The 15,292-nt window shown below is 39.4% G+C and overlaps 1 long non-coding RNA gene across 1 annotated transcript in view; it reads left to right on the top strand.

Annotated features, from left to right (window-relative positions):
* LOC116661124 overlaps positions 1-15,292 on the top strand; it is a 23,816-nt gene extending 8,524 nt beyond the window's left edge. Inside the window, exon 3 of the long non-coding RNA XR_004316880.1 lies at positions 15,220-15,292. This is a non-coding gene — a long non-coding RNA (uncharacterized LOC116661124). The remainder of the gene's footprint in view (positions 1-15,219) is intronic.

Below are 15,292 nucleotides of genomic sequence, written 5' to 3'. Positions count from 1 at the left end.
ACCTTTCTTATCAGAGTTCCAGGAATAATCACTTTTGTTTTTTAAGAACAAGATATTGATAGAATATAGCAGTATCCTTTTTTCAGATTGCTTTGTACAAGTCTGGCAGTTTTTCCTCAAACAGTACAGCCTAGACTCATAATTACGCTTTTCCTCACCACATCCCACCCTCCCCCAGCCACTGGAATACAGGAGCCGAGACTTCCACCTTGGTACTGTATTAGCAGTTCTGAATCATTTTGTGCAAATTTGTATTGAATATATCCTTACCTCTTCTCCTTTGTTCACTTGTGAGCTTATGGGGGCAGATTTTATAAATAACTATCCATTTTCTTTTTTCCTTCATTCTGAGAATGTGTCCTTAGGATAATTATTGTTTCATAGAATAGCAGAAAAAAATGAAAAATATAATCTACATCAACCTCTCCATTTTATAGATGAGTCAACTAAAACCTAAAGTAACCAAGTTTGCTTGCCTGACATCATATAGCTAGTTAGCAGCAGATCACTTTCCCTGTGATTTTACTTCAGTATTTGTCATATGTTGATATTCCACATGACATCTTCACAAGCACAACAGCCTCACTCACACACCAAATGATTGCTTTGAGTTCATCATGAAATTGCAAAGTAATTTACAACATACCATTGTAAGCAGATACAGATGACTTCAGAGCAGAATTGTTAGTAATGGTAAATTATACTAAATCACTTGCAATTTCTCCAATATGCCACATGATTTTGTTAAACCTCCATGCTAGCATATGTGATTTTACCTCATCTCATTAGGAAAGCAGTGCATTCCATAATCTAAAGCCATTTACAAAAGCAGGGTCAGACGTGACCATGGGATCAGAAACTTAAGGAATTTACAGAAGAAAGGACTCTCCTTTCTTGCCTGATGAACCCTTTTCATCCATCAACACCTAGATCAAATGTCACCTTCTCTTTGCTGGCTTTCTTGTCTCCTCAAGGACTCTCTTCTCTGTATTGCCAAGGCTCTTTATTTTAAGTTTAGGCTCCATGAAGCTGAACACCTCGAGGCCAGGACCTTGTCTATATGCTTCTCCCAACACCCAGCACTGATAGACACATTATTAATGTCACTGAAGGAGTAAGTGAATGAATGAATAAGTAAATTGAATTAAACATTGTTTGCCAAAAATTATTCACTTCTTGGGAGATACAGCAGAGAAGAAGGAAAATTAAAGATGCTTTTTATATTCTGTCAGCATGGTTCTTCTGGCTGCTAAATGACATAAATTATCTGTAGCATCCTGCACAGTGCTGACACAGACACTTCGTAAATGTCCCCCATGGCCAGACTCCATTATGTACATACAATTATTGTAGTGGAATGAAAATCAGAAGATCAATATTTGAAGTTTGATCAAATATTGTGAGGAGAGAAATGAGCTCCTTTGTCCTTTGAGTGATTGACTGGACTGTCCCATGGAGGTAGCTGAGCAGGTAGATTTGCAGTCACATTTAGAAGAATAGCTTGGTTCCTGACACAAATAAGACGATGCAGATCCGTGTGGCTGGAATGATTAGGATTTAATTCTGAGGTGGCACTTGACAAAATGCTCAGCACAGAGCCCTCAATGAGTATCAGCTTATTAACTCCTCTCAAGGATGAGTGGCTTTCCAGAACCTAATTGTGGGAAAGGTTTTAAAGCTTCTAAGCTCAGAAGAAGAAAAAAAGGCCATGATCAATTAGCTGTGTTACCTTAGGTGCAAGATAGGGAAATGAAACTTTTTGTCCTGGATCTAGACTCTATTGCCTTAAACTTAAGCAAGCTTAGGGTAACTTTCTGGGTTAGTGTCACTCACAGACAGACTGAACAGAAGTGAACTTTTTTGTATACATGTATTTTTATTGAAGTATAGTCAGTTTACAATGTTTTGTCAATTTCTGGTATACAACATAATGCTTCAATCATACATGAATACTTTTCTCTTTTTTATTATTTTTGGGGGGTAGGTAATTAGGTTTATTTATTTATTTTTATAGGAGGTACTGGGTTTGAACCCAGGACCTTGTTCACTTGAGACATATCATCCCTCCAGAAGTGAACTTTGATGAATTTTAACATTGGCAGACTGACCAAATGTCATCTACTGGTGATAGCTGCACTGTGCAATACAGAGGCCACTAGCCACCTGTGGCAACTTAAATGTAAATTAAATAAAATTCAATGAAATTTAAAAAACAGTTCCTTGAATTTCAAGTGCTCAATGGCCACTCATGCCTATTGGCCTCCATACTGGATAGCACAGACCTAGAACAGTCTCATCATCTCAGAAAGTTCCACTGGACAGAGCTGCTTCCTAGGATACCTTAGAAAATTGTGCTAATAAAGTACATAAACTTATGTAGTCCACAGCATATTTTATATCACAAGTTTGTTTGGATAATGTGCCCAGTTTTCTAATCCTTGAGGAACAATGTGGTGAAGTGTCCCTGTGCTGGCTAGTTGATTTTCAAGGCAGGCTCCATGGCTGACAACAATAGAGCTGGTTTCACTTACTGCGGGATAGAGCACAGCAAGATAAAACTCAGAAGGTTAAATCTTTTCTCTTCTTGCAAGTGATTACAAAGAAGTAATCATTTAGTTTGGGTTTTTGAGGCTGAGTAGGTGTTGGCGTTTGAGGGCTAGTCTCTGGCACATAAGCAACATGACTATTGAATAATGACATTACTTTAATTAAATCACCCAAAATGTCTCACAATCAGATAATCATACCTTTGAGGGATTTTTTTAAAGATTGGGCCATCTCTCCATTACCTCAAAGTGAACTAAGTGGAACCATTAACCTCTCTTTCTTCTATAATATGTGTATAAATGAATGAGGCTGATAAGCAAATATTTGTTATACTTTCTCTGTGTCTAGTTGTATGAAAATACCAAGAATTTTTTTAAATTTTAAAAGTAACTATATGTCTTGCAAGAGTAGACTTTCATCCAAATTCAGTAATTAAAAAAATAATATGTTCAGCCTATTCTACTTACTAAGATTTAAAATAATAATAGTAACGGGTGACTTTGTTGAGCACTCATTATGTGTACCATGCTAGGGACTTGGCAGGCAGTCATTTAACCCTTACAACAACAACGGAAGGTAGAATCACTCTTCTTTTATAAATAAGGCATTCAAAAGAGTCAACTTTCTTCTCAATATCACTGCTAGACTGGGGAGAGCTGGCACTTGAGTCCAGATGTGTTTAACTCCAGAGCCTGGACCTTTAACTACCGCTGCATATAGTCTTCCCTACACTTCAGACAATTTGCAGAGACTAGGTCTAAAAACAGAAAGGCTTCTAGCTAATTCTCAGTTGATCAGAAAAGTAAACCAGCCCATCCTCCCATGCAGTTTGCTCCTTGGTTTATATTACAGACCCACTCTCACTTTGAACTGAGGATATACTGCGTATATACTATATACACATATACAATATCCTTAGGAGTAATGAAGATAGGGTGGCCAGATTTAGGAAGAAAAACAGATCCTTAGGTAAACAACAAATAGATTTTAGGATAAATATGTCTCATGCAATATTTGTGTTTCATCTGGCAACGCTAATTGAAGATACCACTAGTTCCATACCAAAGGGATTAGTGGTCCTACCATATGGTTTATAAGAAAATTTAACAGGAAAATGGTAAATTAAAGATGACCACTAATTCTTTGCCATTCCTCCAATTGAGAAGATCAGTTTATTTGCCTCCTTTTGAATCCTGGCTGGCCTTAGGGACTCGCTTGACAAACAGAATGTGGCAAAGTGACATTCTGTGATTTCTGAGGCTAGGACACAAGAAACCTAGAAGCCACCACCCAGGTCCCTTTGAATTCTCTAGAATCCCTGAGAAGGGTGGAAAGAAATCCAACTACCCTGAGACCACCATACAAGAGAGAACACATGTAGATGCCCTGGTTGACAGTACTTGCTGAACCCAGACTCTAGCCAGCCCTGCTGAGATACCAGACATGTAAGCAAAGCCATCCTGGGGACTCCAGACCAGCCTACCCACAAAAGAATACCGAGTGACTCAGCTGACACTACATGGAGGAAAAGAAACACCAAGCCCTGCCCAAATTCCTGACACACACAATCATGAACTATAAAAACAGTAGTTGTTTTCAGGCACTAAATTTTGGGGTCCTTTGTAACACAGCAGTAGATAATCAGAACTATTTTATTATTTAGTATTTTAATAATTGTCCAGAATACCAGAAACAGGGTGTTTTCTCACATTAGAAACATAATCTTGATTAAACCAATACCAAGATCATACTTAATGGTGAAAGCAAAAGAGATATTATCTGTTAACATCAAAAATACAAGAATGATTACTCTCAGAATTAGCATTTAGGTCTGGAATTTTAGGTATATTTCAATGAGCAGTAGTAACCCAAAATTCATTAATTCTCTTGGGTATCTGATATGTCTAGTAGCCTGGCCTCACATCCTCTCAGCCCACCTTTTCCTCCAGCCACTACTGGGAGACCTGCTTCTTGCACCTTGCTTCAGCTGCACTTCATCACTCTAGCTCTTCTGCTCTGGGGCGTCTCTGATACCCTGACATCCGGGAGGATGCCCACAGGAAGCTGCTTAGCACCCAAGTGTATACCTAGAGCATGAGAGCTTGGCCATGAGACTTGTGCAGTGTCACAGGCTCTGTGCTTAGGAGGGCTCCAGGCTTGGTTTAAGATTCTGCTGTCAGTATCTTGAATTCTTTACTACTTTTTGAACAAGGATCTAAAAATTCATTTTGTATCAGGCCTCACAAATTCTATAGTTGGTCCTGTACACACCCATGGAAATGAGAACCCTTGATCAGAGCTGCAACAGAATCTGGTGGGTCGATACCCCCTTCCTCTGTCCCTTGAATGGACAGTTCTGAGACACATTCTACATGGCTCCAAGGAAGATGCCCATCCCCCATCCTGAGTGACCACTTGAGAATAAACATTTGTATTGGCTTTCTTCCTTCACTGTTTTTCTTCTCCAACCCCCAATCTTATATGAGATCACTTCCCAAAATGCGTGCAAGCCCTGGTAGCAGCCACCATTTTCTAGGAGTAACTCAGGCTAAAGCAGTGTTTTTCAAATCCCTTCTGTGCCATGGTTCTGGATTCCAGGGATTCAGACGTAATCAGAGCAAAATTTCCTGCCATCGTAGAGTTTACAATCCAGGTGGCAAACATATGATAAATTGGTGAGCAAATAAACAAGATCATTACCGATTGTGATGAGTGTCTGAAGAACACAAACAAGGTGCTCTGAGAGCAGGAAGGGTGGGGATGTGAATACTGGATTTGAGGCTTGAATCGTAAGAAGGCCAACACATGCCAAGAGCTGGAGAAAAAAAGTGTTTCAGGCAGAAAGAGTAGCAAGACCAAAGGCTCTGAGGTGAAAATGCCCTTGGTGTGTTCGAGGGACAGAAAGAAGACAGAGTGAGGAGCCCAGAGAAGAAGAAGACAAGAGGTAGTACCAGACACTACTGGAGATAGAAAAGGACTGATCACGCAGGGCCACATTAAGGAGTTTGTATTTCATTCTAAGTATGACAGGGGAGGGAGTACATTCTGATTTCAATTTTTAAATTATGACCCTGTGAGGAGAATGGATTGGAGGGGAGCCACTTAGAAAGCTATTGCAGGTGTCAATGTGAGAGTTGGTGGTGGCTCAGAGGAAGGTGGGAGAAGGGAAGATGGACAGAAGGGAGGAATTGCATCAGAGCAGGTGCACTAGGGGCTCTTGGAGCTGATTCAAGGTCTGATCTCTGGTCAAAGATAAACAGGCTCCTAGTAGAGCAAGAAGCATGCCAACAACTTCTCGTCTGAGTATAGAGGCTGCAGCCACTGCCGTATCCTCACCTCATGGAGGGAGGAAGAAGAGCAGGATTCAGGCATTGGGAGGGGAAGCAAGGAAGGTGGCCTTAGCTCATTGCTAGATCAGGAGCCAGCCCTCAGGGCTACAGAAATCGTGCTCCCTGGAGCCCCGGAGCATCCTCTGCCTCTTCTCCGATAAAACACCATCCCTGCTCCACTGCCCCACCCTCAACTCATCTTGCTTTAGATGTTGCATTTTCCACACATTTTCAGCAACTGACAATATCTATGGAAAAAAAAGAGAGAGAGAGAGATAATTATTTGAAAAAAGACTGAAGTTATTTCCAGATGACTTGATTATGTACTTAGAAAACCCAACTACTCAACAGTAAACCTTTGGAAGTCCTAAGAAAGTTCTTCAGAGTTGTCAAATACAAAATATCCAGAAATCTATAAATGTCCCATATGCCAACAATAAGTTAGGTGATATAGTGGGAGGAACAAGCCCACTTATAATACAAAAATATTAAAACTGTGGTAATAACCTTAGCAAGAAATACATAAGCCTATATGAAAATAACTACAAAAACAAAAAGAGCAAACCTGCAAAACTTTTAAAATAAAATTATAATAACTGAAGAACTATTCCATGTTCCTAAAACAGAGTTAATTTATAAGTTTAATTTGAATTTATTTAAAAAGGTTTTTCATATGTAGGAACTTGACAACATGATATTAAAACAAACTGAAAGAATAAGCATTCAAGAATTTCTAAGAAATTTTTGAAAGAGGAAAGCTATCAGGTATTAAAACATATTATAAAGCTGGAATAATTAAAGCACTGTTGTATTAATGTAAAATGCAATCTTTTAGTGAATCTCAAAACAGACCTTAGAATATTAAAAAATTCAATTTATGAGTGATAAATTATGTATTACAAACTAATGTGAACAAAAGGTTGGGTTTCTAAGCATAAAAGCAATAAAAAAAAAGTGTCAAAGACAACATCATATTTGACCATATAGAAATTTAAGCAATTATATAACAAAAAAATCATAAACAAAGATTAAAAGCATATTGCAAACTGTGAGAAATATTTGCAGTGTAAGTGACATGCATGAGGTTAATATCCTTACTATAAAGGTCTCTAACCTATAACAAGAAAATATCAGCTTCAATTGAGAGGAGTCAATGGGCATGAATAGATAATTCACAAACATACACATGTTGGCCAATAAGCATAAAAAGATGTTTATCATCACTAGTCATCAAAGATTGCAGTTTAATGCAACAATGAGATAGTTTTTCACATATCAAATTAGAAGAGAATTTCATTAATGATAATAGACCAGCATTTATTGAGTACTTATTGTGTGCTAGGCACTCTTCGACGTATTTACTTGTAATATATCATTTAAACTTCATAATAATTCTACGAAGTAGGCAGTATTGCTGGGCCCACTTAATAGAAGAGAAATCAAGACACAGAGCAGCTAAGCAACTGTTGCCAGCCCACACAGGTAGGATGTGGTCAAGTTGAGATTCAATTTTAGAGTTTGATTCGGAAGCCTGATCCCAGTACTAAACCATTAGGCAGGAGTCAGTGTTGGGAGGAAGTTGTGAAATAGACACTCTCCTGAGCTGCCGGTGGTGGAATAAATTGGTAATGCCTCTCTGAAAAGCAATTTGACTCTTCAGTATCAAGGATCTTAAAAAGACTTGCAGTCCTTGATCCAATAACTTCACTTCCAAGACTCATTCTAAGGATATTAGAGACAGGAATAGAGAATCACGTGAAGAATGTTTATTATAGAATTATTTATAAAGCTGAAAAATTTAGATACAAAGTGTTCAACAACAGGAAAGCATTTACTAAAATAAATATACATTAAAAATGTATTTAGGGGGAGGGTATAGCTCAGTGGTAGAGCACATGCTTAGCATGCATGAGGTCCTGGGTTCAATCCTCAGTACTTCCTCTAAAAATAAATAAACCTGATTACCTCCCCCAACCCCTGCCAAAATAAAATAGTTAAATAACATGATGATAAATAAATAAAATATATTTTAAAAAGTAAATAAAAATATATTTAATGACATGAGGATATGCAATAATATATAATGTTACATGAGAAAAAAGCATATAACATACTATGTATATAAAATATGATGTATACAGTATGGTCTCAGTATTTTGATATGGAACAGAAAGACCTGAGGATACACGTCAAGGTGTTCACAGTGATTATTTCAGAGAGGTCGAATTACAGGTGAACCTGATTTCCTCTTTATACTTTTCTGGACCTTCTAAATCTTCAACAGAGACATCTATAAGATTATTTTTTATAATCAGGAAAAAGCCAATAAACATTAGATTATGTTTTAACAGCAGAAGTATCTGGAACACTATGAGTGACTTTTACTCCTTTCAGGAAATAAACTGCATCCCAGTTAGAGATAACCTCGATTTTATCCACTCAAACCTAAGAGAAGCAGCAAAGACCTTTGGCCCTTTCTGTCAAAGGCAGAGCTGCAGACAGACAGAAACCACAACTCTGTCCTCTTGGAGACAAAAGAGAGAGGTGATCTAGGAACCACCTGGACTGCCCAAGCTGTGTGCTAAGGATTTTCACAAACTTAGAGCCCTTTTGGGAGGAAACAGAATGCAAGAGCTTACCACCTTAAAACAATTTCATCTGATAAGCACAGCCAAGGTCTGAATAAGAAATGTCCATACTCTCTGGCCACTGTATTTTTACAGCACCCTACAGAGGCGCTGACGCCAAAGGACGTGAATTCAACTCTACATTTCTCAGCTGCATGATACGGGCCAGTCATTTTATTAGTCTCTCTGAATCTTTATCTTGTCATTTCCCAAATAGGATTAATAAAAGTACAGGGCCAACAAGGTTAAATGCCTTCAAATGTGTAGGCCTCATTTGGAAATGAAAATACCCTAGATACATGAAAATTATTATTATTATAATTAGATCTTTCTCCCTGCTTGGAAGGGCTGTCCTTGTTCCCGGAGGATCAGGTCACCCATGGTCAAAGGAAGGAAGATGCTGCATGGAACTCCAGGTGTACTGAACGCTGCCCCTGTTTCTTAGGACTGTGACCTTCTGAAGTCCCTGCTGCCCACCTCCTAAGCCCCAAGGCCCTCAGGCATATGAGAGAATATGAGCTTCATTACTGAACTATAGCTTGGCCTCCTCTGCCCAGTTTCAAAAGTTCTTCCTTCATGTGACCTGAACAGACCTTTAATGTAAACAAACATTTCCTTTGAACCTAATAGGACCATATTTGCTGTTAGTCATATATTTGTCTTAATGGAGTGAATAACAGTCTGTAAATATCCAAAGCCTTGCCCTAAAAACATTATTAAGCACTTTTTCTAAAGTTAATAAGTGGAAAGAAAAACACAAATAATTACATGGCACCTCTCTATGTTTTTTAAACCAAATGCTTTTGTCTCATCAACCTGGGTCAAGCAGATATAAGTAGCTCTGGCCTGCAATGAGGCAAGAATTCTTAAAGCATTCTCCAGAGTTCTTCTAGCAAATTCAGTAGGCCTCTGAAAGTTAATTCAAAAATTGGGAAAGTTCACCTAATAATTAAAAAAGTATATGCCTAAGATTTTAGAGAGCCAAGATCTCAGCAAGTTTCCATGCACACTGTGGAAAGTCTGTAGACTTCAGTTTCTTCAAAGTAAAACAAAGGCCAAAGGACCCTAAGGTAACTTCCAGCTGGAGAGTCCATGACCATAACTGTCAAGGTCCATTTAGTTCTTGGCCTAAATTACTATGCTGAGTCTCTCTTTGTAGCCCAAGTACATATGAAATTCATAGTTTCTCCACTTCTCCCTCAGTACCTTGGGGGAGAAGGACCATCCTCAGGGCTCAAGGGGGTTCCTGCCTGAGGCCTGCTCATTAGAGGGCTCTTCTCTGGTTGTCTTTCCTCCTCACAGATCAGGACTCTGCAAGGCCAAGGGGTGTGCTCACTAGGAGCCTGCCCTAAACTCCATGTGTTAGTCAGCACCAGCTGTCATAGCAAAATACCACAGGCTTAAACAAAGGAAATTTATGTTCTCACAGTCTGCGGACTAGAAGTCCAAGATCAGGCGGCCAGCAGGATGGTTTCTGGTGAGAAAGCTTTATATAGCTTGATCTATAACCTTTTTTCCATTTTTATTGAGATATGATTGACATATAACATTGTATAAGTTTAAGGTATACAGCAAGATTTGAGATATCTATATATATTGAGAGAGAGAGAGAGATACAGATATATATAAATGATGAACACAGTAAGTTTTAGTTAACATCCATCACCTCACAGACTTAACATTTTTTTTCTTCTGATAAGAACTTTTAGGGTCTACTCTCTTAGTAACTTTCAAATATACAACACAGTATTGTCAACTATAGTCACCAGGCTGTACATTCCCTGGAACTTACTTATTGATTTATTTATTTATCTGTTTATTTAATGAGGTATAGTTGATTGCATCTATAACTTTTAAGTATTTAAAATATGGTAGGTGGTCCTCAGTAATACTCTCTCTGGTGCCCAACAAACATGAAGAGCAAACCTGGTGGAGGTTATCCCAGTTCCCTCTGGACTCCCTCCTCAACTCCATCTCTGATGAATTAGCCAGCCTTAATGAGATAACAAAGTTAAGGAGAGAAATAGTCTGATTCTACCTAAGAGCAGGTTCTTGACCCATCCCTACTGTAACCTGGCAGGAATTCTATATTGTAATTCCTGGATCACAGGATTACTAATTCCTGTAACACAGGAGTAATTAATCCAAGCTTGCTATACTCCACTTACTGTTCTAAACCCTTTACAAGTATTAATTCATTTGTTCCTTCCAGCAACCTGTGAAATAGCATTATTACTATCTTTATTTTATAAATAAGAAATATAAACATAGAGAGGTTAGGAAACATATCCAAGGACATCCAGCTAGTAAGTGGCAGAGCTAGGGTTTGACCCAGTCTGGCCTTAAAAATCCTCCTCTTAACAATTATGCTGTAACCCACTCAAATAAGGTAATATTTACTGAGCACTCCCTGTGTACCAGACCTTGTGCTATTGCTAATACTATGAGGTTGGTACTATTATTTCTCCATTTTACAGGTGGGGAAACTGTACTTCAGGAAGATTAAGAAACCATCCAACAGTACACTCCTAACAAGCCACGTTGGTGGATTTGAACACGAGTAATCTGGTTTCAAGCACATGCTCTTCACTAGACCAATTCTGTTTGCTCAATATCCTTCCTTGAAGGAGAACACACAGGTGGCCAGGGGAGCCTGGACATATTATTGGGTCAGAGTGTGACAGTTGCCACAGAGGAAATTGATCTATGCTCAGTGAAGAAATGGGCTGTTTTGAGTAATACGGCAATTTGAGGAAGTTAAATGGATTAAGATTACAGGTTGTGTTTCACATTGGGAAATACACTTGCATTTTTAGTTCCTGTGGCTTGATATGAAATCTCAGAGTGAATCATTACATTCTGACTTTAAGCATGTCTTCAGTCCTGGTAAGGGTGACTTACTCCTTAGGAATTTATGAGCTATTTGAAGCAGGTAGGATCTAAAGCAGCCTAACCCTTGGACCTGTTTCAGTCTAATCCAACATGATCTGGGGTCTCTGATAATATGATAAAATTCCTCTACAAAAAAGAAATCTGACTGCGTAAAAGTTTGTTGACCAGGAGGCTTTCCCAATGACGGCACAGTTTTCCTGCTTTAGGACATTGCTCAAATCTTCACTGTATGATCGAAAGCTGGAAACATGATAATACGAAGCATACCTGAACACACATGTCTTCCCATCTCCAAAGATTCATATCTAAAACTTCTCTTAGAGCCAGTGGGGCAAAATGGATCAGAAAATGTCATCCTTCAGCCCCAACTCTGATGACCACAGCTCTCTGGCATGACAGCCTCAATGCTATTGCTGTAGTCAAGGACCCAACAGTTTCCCACGTCTTGGCTCCGGGTGGCTTTGAGTGTTTTCAGTCCTTTTGTCTAGTGCAAGGGTTTGTTTGCTGATCTTCATTGTCTTTGAAGATACTGTTTGGTTACGGGGGAAGGGCCTGCCTCAAGTAGGTTAAAATATAAACTCATAGTCAATGCGAAAAAGAGCTTTAGCTCAAGGGGAGATGCCTGCCTATGTGATTGATTTCTTGGGAAAGAGCCTGTATCTCAAAAAATATCAAATATATGTATGTATATGCATGACTAGGACATTGTGCTGTACACCAGAAATTGACACATTGTAACTGATGGTACTTCAATTAAATTAATTAATTTTAAAAACCCATAATACAACCTCTGTCCTTATCCCCAGGGTCCTCCCCAGTTAGTGTCTGAGATTTCTTTTGCCACACTTTAATTTCTTTAGCCAAACAAAGCTTTATCTGCATTCACATTTATAACAAGAATGTTCTCTGTCCCAGAAGGGACAGGTATCTAACTCAATTATATTCACATTACAAGTTCAGGATACCACAGGCTAGGTTAGGATAGTGGCTCTCAAGTTTTGCTATGCATCGGAATCACCTGAAAGGGTTTTTAAAACACAGATTTCTGGACCTCGCCCTGAGAGTTTCTAATTTAGTAAGTCTGGAGTTTGGCCGGAGAATGTGCATTTCTAGTAAGTTCCTTGGTGATCCCAATGCTGCTGGGGTGTGAACCACACACTTTAAGAATCACTGGACTGACGGTTCTCAAGCATTTTTCTTCACTCACACACTGAGGGTAGGACACCGAGGATAGGACACTCTCCTGTCAGCACCAGAGGATCACTGGAGCAGTGATCCTGGCTGCACATTAAAAGCACACTGGAGCTTTGAAAAAACTTCAGTCAGGATTGTACCTCAGGCCAAAGCACTTGGAACACCTGGAGGTGAGCCCCCAGCCAGGGCATTTTGTTTTTAACTCCCCAGGTAATTTTAATGTGTAGCCAGGGTTGAGAACCCTTGCTAGCATGAGATCCTCTTGGGAGGTAGGAGGCAGAGATTCATACTCAATATACCCTTCCCCCAGGTATTGTTAATACATCTTCATGGGATATAATACCTTCTGCTTGTCTTGTAACCAGGTTGAAAATCACCAGCTAACAAGGTCCAGAAAGTGTGATCATGTGTATGGTCAGGCCACTCAAGATGGCTGTTCTCTTGCTTTTCATCCATCCCATGCTTGACCATCCTTGCTTCACCTACACCTACTCACATGAATGTGCTTCCCCCTCACCACCACCACTTCCCTGCCCCAGCGAGTGATTGTTCTAGTCCTTAGGCCAGAATGGCTCTGCCTGCTAGTTTATTAAAGGGAAACATCTGCCCTTGTGATGATTGTTAACCTGAGGGGCTGTGAGGGACGTGCCCCAGCTGCTGGTTTCCCTGGTAACTGATGAGCCAATAGTAGCCTCCTTCCCCAAGCAGCGAAGGTTGTCATGTCATGCTTGCTGTCTGCTGTACCCAGTGGGATGTCAGTCCAGGATCTTCTGCTGCGGACATGTAAGACCCCTGTCCAGCAAATTGATGTCTCTGTTGCTGTCTCCAGGTTCTTTCTTCTCCAGGTTAGGCAACCACAGGCTTGCAGGCCTGTGAGGTATAGCCCAACATCAAGGCATTCCCAAAAGCTAAATGGTCAGGGTCATATACCGAGATCGTTTTGTGATTACTATTTTCCTTTTTTTCTGTAATTGATTAGGAGAAGGATAACTAGCAATTTGGGAGTAGTAGTAAGATAAAGGAGCTGGAATAAACATGATTGGTTCCTCCTTTTTGCCTTTTCTTCTGCCCTTCCTTTCACCCCTACACCCTCCTTCTGTGCCTGCTGATACCTGGCCCAGGGGGAGGGCTGAACCCCACTGGCAGAGACAGATGACCTGGAGCATCCTGAGAACTTCTGATACCTAAGGCCTTTTGACACCAAGGATGTGGACCCCAGCAACAGGGGAGGTCTGAGTGGTTATTGCAATGAAGGCCCCTGGCTCCCAGACAGACTTGGAGCCAAAGCTGTGTGACCTCTTATACTAATTGGCTCATGATCAGATGTTGCTAGAAATGACCCGGAAACCTACAGTTTTCATTCCAGTATTAACACTCCCTAAGTGACTAAGGGTAAGACACCTATCCTCCTGGAATCTCAAGTTTCCCCACATATACAATGAGGAAAACATGCTAATCTACGAGAAGTGTTGTGAGACCAACTAACATGCTCTTACATAATGCTTAAAGCAAAAAAAGAAAAATGCTCACACCTCATCTGTATTCTTTGGATTAGAATATACTGCCATTTTCAACTTCATAATATTTCTAGACACCTAATTCCACCTTTATAACACCCAGGAATTCTAGAGTTTGTAATTCTGTAACTATAATACATGTACATATAATTCAGCCTTCTGCATAACAAGCAGTCCATAAATATCTGTTGACTAAATGATGGATGATTAATCAATTGATTAAATGAAGTCATTTTCAAAATCAGATACACCACTAATAAATAAAATCACAAGCTGTTATTCTAAATGATTAACTCAGTAGCTATTTCCTAAGCTGAATTAATTACCATCGTCTACAACAACCCTGCATTAGAGATATTAAATATGTGAAAAATGTAATACATTTCTAAACTGATCTATTTGCTCATGGCTGGGATTGAGGCAATAGAAACAGAAAAGGTGACAATCATGTTAATGAGACCTCTGCTTCTCGCTATGCTGTGACCAGAAGAATGTAACCCTCAAATTCCCTACTTTGCTTTACTTTTTCTTGTTTTCCATAGCATTTAGCTCCTTCCAGCGTAGTCTGTAGCTGACTTATGTCAACCAACTGGCCCTTGGAGCTCACAGCTGTATGGTGAAATACAGTTGACCCTTGAAAAATGACAGGGTTAAGAATGCCCACCCACCGTGCAGTCAAAACCCAAGTATGACTTACAGTCAGCCTTCTGCATCTGAGGTTCCACATCAACAGATTCAACCAACTGTATATCATATAGTGCTATATTTATTGGGGGAAGAAAGCATATAAATTCAAACCTGTGTTGTTTGAGGATCAACTGTATCAATTTTCTTCAAACGTCTACATTTGTTTCATATGGTCTCATACTTGGTAATCCAAGAGCCTACTATCGGATTACAGGGTCCAGAAAGAAGCTCATCTAAAAAAAAAAAATGCAGATTTTAGGTAACCACAAATTTAACCTGTATATAATGTGTTTCTGAAAAGCCAAAACCAACATTATGTTATGTATCAACCTCAAGAAGACATGTAATCTAGCTTATAGAAAGCAATGATTTAATGTATTCTGCATTGGTCAGAATGAATTTAGAATATTCTATGTTCAATTCCAGACAACATTATTTTGATGAGACAGAACCAAGATGGAGTGATCTCAAAATGGGCAGTCTGGACAGCAATCTGGAC

This window comes from Camelus ferus, chromosome 3 (genome assembly GCF_009834535.1).
Source record: "Camelus ferus isolate YT-003-E chromosome 3, BCGSAC_Cfer_1.0, whole genome shotgun sequence".
NCBI classification, from domain to species: domain Eukaryota; kingdom Metazoa; phylum Chordata; class Mammalia; order Artiodactyla; family Camelidae; genus Camelus; species Camelus ferus.
Note: the sequence above shows the minus strand (reverse complement) of the source record. Positions and strands in the feature narration are given on the sequence as shown.